The sequence below is a fragment of the Rhineura floridana genome, chromosome 2 (genome assembly GCF_030035675.1).
Source record: "Rhineura floridana isolate rRhiFlo1 chromosome 2, rRhiFlo1.hap2, whole genome shotgun sequence".
Taxonomy (NCBI): domain Eukaryota; kingdom Metazoa; phylum Chordata; class Lepidosauria; order Squamata; family Rhineuridae; genus Rhineura; species Rhineura floridana.
The window spans coordinates 159149251-159155250 of NC_084481.1; the positions used below are offsets into that span (position 1 = coordinate 159149251).

Consider the following 6000-nt stretch of genomic DNA (forward strand, 5'->3'; position numbering starts at 1 on the left):
TAGTTGTTTTTGCTTAAAGTGAAAAGTGTTTTTAAGGTCATTTGTTCTAGATTCAAAGGAGGCTTTGACAAATGGTGCCTGGCTGATAGTACTGTGTTTTCTATCTTGAAGCCTGGAGTGCAATATTAATCCATTCCTTTTGAGGAAGGACAGTGGTTTAAAAGGTTTTATATATACATACATATGGGCAGTGGGTGTAGCAGCTTTCCTTGCATCCTGCCTGGCTTATCAGTACTAGGGCCAGTGGGCACATCTGCTTCCCAAGGTGCCCTAAGCTGATGTCACTTGAGGATGCATCCAGGCTGGAGAATCAGCACAGAAAGGTGCATGACACTGTGCAGTCGAAGGTTTAAAGAAGGAGACACCTGATGGGTTGGGAGGTGAAAGGAGAGCAGGTCCAGCCCAAGTGGGAAACAGAAGCAGTTATCCTCTTCCTTCTGTAGCTGTGGGGGCAGGAAGCGACAAGCTGCTCAAGCTCACTGCTGTGAGGTGAGAGGCAGCCAGCAGGTCAGGGCCACGACATGGAAGGAGATTTAAAGGACACAAGTTTTCTATGTACAATGTACATTATTGAATTCACCAGTGCTGTAGGAAATTGCATAGTACTCAACTTTTGTAGCTGTCAATGAGCAGTGCTGCGCATCCAATTCTGACATGGAATACTTCCCTTGAGAAGCATGGATAGAGGCCACCCCAGCCATCCCAATCACAGTTTCTTATCGCATTGTTTGAGGGTCACTAAGTATCTCCTTGCCTATGGTTGAATGCATTCATGTGTTTGTGGTTATTTTTAACTTTAACATGATCTGAGTGCTCTTTCCAACTTCCAGTTAGGGTTAGGCTAGTAGCTTGGCGCCCTTCCACTTGGTTTCCTAGGCAATCAATGGGGCTTGCAATAGCAGCATACGTTGATGGCAAGCTCTTTCGCATGAGAGAATATTGATTAACTACCTTAAACTTCTGGGCCAATTGTTTCCTTGTACAATGACTTCATTGAGCTGAAATTTGCATTGTGTGCCTCAAGTGAGCTACTTTCACATTCTAGTTAGACATTACTTCTATTTCATTGGGGGTAATTGAGCCTGAGGAAATAGAAATAGAGGGGAAATATTTTGCAGCTGAATGGATTCTAATGGGTTCTAAACAAGCCAAAGCAAACCAGGCAGTGCCATCAAGCAAAATATGCCACTATATGGATCTGTAGAGCCAAATTTTGTATCCTGTGTGTCTGCCGATAATAACCTGACAGCAATATCAGTCTTGCTTCTCTCTCTGGGATTATCCACATGGGAGCATAATTTTGTGCTAAAGACACTGTTTTTACCTCCATTTTCTGTTTGCACCGTCCACAGTAAGGGCTCAATGCCAGCTGCAAACACAGTGTTTTCTATTCACACTTGAGGGGAAGCATCAATCATGCAGTTTCCTAAAGACCATGTCCTCTAATTTAACATTTCCACTCCCTCTGGTTACCTGGCAACAGAGCATGCTCAGTTTGTTCTACCAGTAAGTTTCATTTAAAAAACAACAACCCGGAAGTGTGATTATTTGTATTTTCACTGGTACAATACAGCTGAAATATAAATCTTTGTTTGAGCAGTTATGCTTTTGTGCACAAGTTCGGGGGGGGAGAAAATAAAGGCACCGTTTGCAGCAACAGAAAAAAGGCTTGCAGAACAGGAGAGAGAAGCGGAAGTTTCTCTTCAGCCCACAGGAAATGAAATGAAAGAAGGGTGAAGGAAGGAATGGGTATGGAGAGGGGAACGACTGACACACCCACCTAAAAACATCAGAGCAAAGTGTCTGCAAGCCCAAGAGATACAGAGTGAAGATGTTTTTTCCTGCCCTTTTTGGAGTATGTATGGATTTACATGGGGAAACTGTGATAGCTTCTGTTTGCCAGTAATGTCATGTGAACCCTGCGAATTAAAAGGGGATGCAAGTAGCACCAGACACACAGTAAACCCCTGTGTAGATGAGCCCCCACTCTCTCACACACACACAATAGAGAGAGGAAAGACACAGAAAAAGATGGCCTTGGAGCATCATCATAGAACAGTGCTCCGCATTGCTGGTCTATTTATTTACTTATTATTTGATTTATATCCCACCCTTCTTCCCAGCAAGAGCCCAGGGTGGCAAACAAAAGCACTAACAGCACTTTAAAACATCATAAAAACAGACTTTAAAATACATTAAAACAAAACATCTTTAAAAACATTTTTAAAAAGATTTCAAGACATCTTTAAAAAAGGTTAAAACATTTTTAAAAGGTTTTAAAACATATTAAAAAGCAATTCCAACACAGACGCAGACTGGGATAAGGTCTCTACTTAAAAGGCTTGTTGAAAGAGGAAGGTCTTCAATAGGTGCTGAAAAGATAACAGAGATGTTGCCTGTCTAATATTTAAGGGGAGGGAATTCCACAGGGTAGGTGCCACCACACTAAAGGTCCATTCCCTATGTTGTGCAGAATGGACCTCCTGATAAGATGGTATCTGCAGGAGGCCCTCACCTGTACAGTGCAGTGATTGATTGAGTATATAAGGGATAAGACGGTCTTTCAGGTATCCTGGTCCCAAGCTGTATAGGGCTTTGTACACCAAAACAAGAACCTTGACCTTGGCCCAGTAGCAAATGGGCTGCCAGTGCAATTCTTTCAGTAGCGGGGTGACATGTTGGCGATACCCTGCCCCAGTGAGCAGTCTTGCCACCGCATTTTGCACCAGCTGCAGCTTCCAGACCAACCTCAAGGGCAGCCCCACATAGAGCGCATTACAGTAATCGAGTCTAGAGGTTGCCAGTGCGTGGACAACAGTGGTCAGGCTATCCCAGTCCAGAAATGGAAAAGTTTCTCTCTCTCATAACATGTGGACATCCAATGAAACTGAATGTTGGAAGATTCAGGACAGACAAAAGAAAATACGTCTTCACTGAGCGTATAGTTATACAATGGAATTCTCTCCCACAGGAGGCAGTGATGGCCATCAACTTGAATGGCTTTAAAAGAGGATTAGACAAATACGTGGAGGATAAGCCATTCAGTGGCTACTAGCCATAAAGGTTATGCTCTGACTCCACGGCCAGATGGTACATGCTTCTGAATAGCAAATGCTGGAAAGAAGAGAGTGCCCTTGTGCTCAGGTCCTCTGGTGGGCTTTCCACAGGCATCTGGTTGGCCACTGTGAGAACAGGATGCTGGATTAGATTGGCCATTGGCCTTATCCAGCAGGCTCTTCTCATGTTCTTATGTTTGAAGTCCCATTCTATCCATATTTAGTTAGAACATGAGGGATCTCTCACTGTGGATCTCATGTATGGAATTTATGCCTATCTATTGAAGAGTTTGAGCATGTGAGAGAGAATTTGCATAAGTCTGTTTATTAGGTTATGTGCATGAGGAAGGTGGCATATGAGTTGATGAATCTAGCACTGGTGTTTCACCACATTTTGAGCAGAGTATGACTTATCACTGGACTACACTATTTGGTCATCCAAACTAGCCATGTGTCTCCTACTTCCAGCCCTGACCAGTTCATCTTGGGTTCTTACTCAGGAAAGATGCCAATGCCACAGATGTCGGATACTTTTCCTAGGATAAAATTTTATCTGTCATCACGCTCAGGCCTAGGCATGTTAACTGCATGTCCTAGGCTATGTCTTTCATGGAGACGCGGATGAAAGAAACTAGCTGCCTGAATGTGCTTCCAATTATAGGTAGAGAGATACACCAAAGCACATCAGTACCTTCAGCCCTGGGTAATATTCCCTCTTCCTTCTCCCCAGGCACCCCCACCTCCAGCCCCTTAACAGAAAAATATCACCAGAGTTTCTGCCAGCCTTTATACAGTTCTATTGATGCAGTTTCCAAAAGGCACAAGCAAGGAGGGCTATGCATGTCAGTAGGGAAGTTAAGTACAGAAGTAAGTACAGGATGGAAGACATATTCACTGTACTGGTTACTCCACATCTTACCTTGAGAAGAAGCATTAAGCCATGAAATTAAAAGAATAATGCCCCCATTATTGCTCAGTGTATAACATGGTGTATCAGAACCTTTGTTTTATTCTTCATCTGAGTAACTGAGTTCCACCATTATCAGTGCATTTGTCTTATCACTGCAGTGTTGCAACACCACTGACTCATAAGAAAGGATAGTCTACTGAATCACCATCATCCCTTCTGCCAGCTGACAGAGGTCTCTTATCCATGAGGTAATTCAGTTTGATTCCATTTAGAGGAGAAGATTGAACAAGAGAGAAGGAAATATTTTATCTTGGATCACCAGGAGTCTTATTTAATAGAAGATTCTGCAATAAAGGATGAAGCTGTTTATAAATCCAGGATTGGTGGTGGTCTCCAGAAACAGATTCTTGTCCAAGACTCTGCTGGCTTGCTCGTACAACCTGAAATAAATTCTTCAGACAGCCGCCCAAGCCGTGATAGCTCTATGGTACCTCTCAACAAAAGAGGAAAGGGAAAGCAAATGTTTCTGTCTGCTTCATCCCTGAAAATGAGAGATGAGACACGTAATTAGCTTTTCTCAAATTTTCCAAGAACCTGTCAGTGAAAATAAGTATGTCGGCAGAGAAAGGAAGCATCTTTGGCCAAGACTTCACCTCAGCATCTATTATTATACAGTGAAACATTTTAATTAACGGAAAGGCTATCAGCCATCAGGAACAACTGAGGTCTTTCATGCCAGTGACAAAACACTAGTATTTCCTGGCGTAAAGTCAGAAATCAAAAGCTGATGCAAAAACCAGAAGAAACAAAATTTCCCAATGTGTTTTGTACAAGAAAAACTAGCTACCCTGTATAGCCACTAAGCAAACAGGCTTAAGAGGTTTGGTGAGAAGGCACAGGATTCATTCCCAACATGGGCACAGCAGCACCCATAGTTACTAGTGCTGGCAATTACTCCAATCTCCTGGGTATTGCCTACCAGCATCACATAGGGATGTAATTCGCAGTTTGGTGCTGGTTTGGTTGTCATTTTGACAAACTGGCAGCTGTTTATGGTCTGTAGCAGATAGCACTTCATTATCGTCTGCTTTTCCTGTTTTGACTTTTTCCATTGCTGAAAAATAAAGCTATTGTTTTTCCTTTTTTCTAACAATGGCCTGTCATTTTTTTCAAAAGTAAATGAGCCAGGAAACTGCCCATCAATTGGCATCTTGCCTCAGGGTTATTGTCTGTCCAAGGAGAAGAGACAAAAGCCCCCCTACAGCAATTAAAACAGGCTTGTGCAGCTGGGTGTTTTCCGGCAAATTCAGCTATGTGATGTAATTGTGAAAGTTGAAAACTGAATCCAGTTTATTTTCAAGCATTAAGTGTTGCTGTCTGCTGAGTTCTTGACCTTACAGTTAGCCTGTTTGAAGTTAAGCAACTGGTTTTCCTTCCTCTTCCCCCACACCCACATTTTGCTCAGTTTTTCAATGTGCTGGTGGGAAGATACTTTTTCCTGCCTGAAGCAACAGAGGAATAAAAAACTGTACATTTGGCTAAAGTCACGGAGATTTTAAAAAAGGAAAAATACAAGGGGGATACAGGTTAAAAATAAAAAAAGAATGTTAATGGCTACCATCATCACCTCAATAATACAGAGGTCAGCAGGAATACACATTTCAGCAGTTCATATCTAAGACATAGAATCATAGAATAGTAGAGTTGGAAGGGGCCTATAAGGCCATCAAGTCCAACCCCCTGCTCAATGCAGGAATCCAAATCAAAGCATCATTGATAACAATGTCGCTATATTTGGCAGTGGGTATTTTTTAGTCCAGTATTGGGAAAACTGCAAAAATTCATAGGAAATAACATCAGTCTGCAAAGACAGTGAATATGCAAACTGCAGCATACTCCAACGTACAGTTCACCTTTATGGAATTTCTCACCCATCCCTTGTGACTGACTGTCTGTCTCTTTCTCTCTGAGAGAGCACTGGCAGAAAAGATGTTCAGGCTAGATAGGAGTAATCAGAGTTCTCCCATCTTCTTG

General features: G+C 42.4%; 1 long non-coding RNA gene across 1 annotated transcript in view; it reads left to right on the forward strand.

The window, feature by feature from the left end:
* Positions 1-5005, forward strand: part of LOC133378348 (uncharacterized) — an 84467-nt gene extending 79462 nt beyond the window's left edge. Inside the window, exon 3 of the long non-coding RNA XR_009760971.1 lies at positions 4125-5005. This is a non-coding gene — a long non-coding RNA (uncharacterized LOC133378348). The remainder of the gene's footprint in view (positions 1-4124) is intronic.
* The last annotated feature ends 995 nt before the right edge of the window (positions 5006-6000 follow it).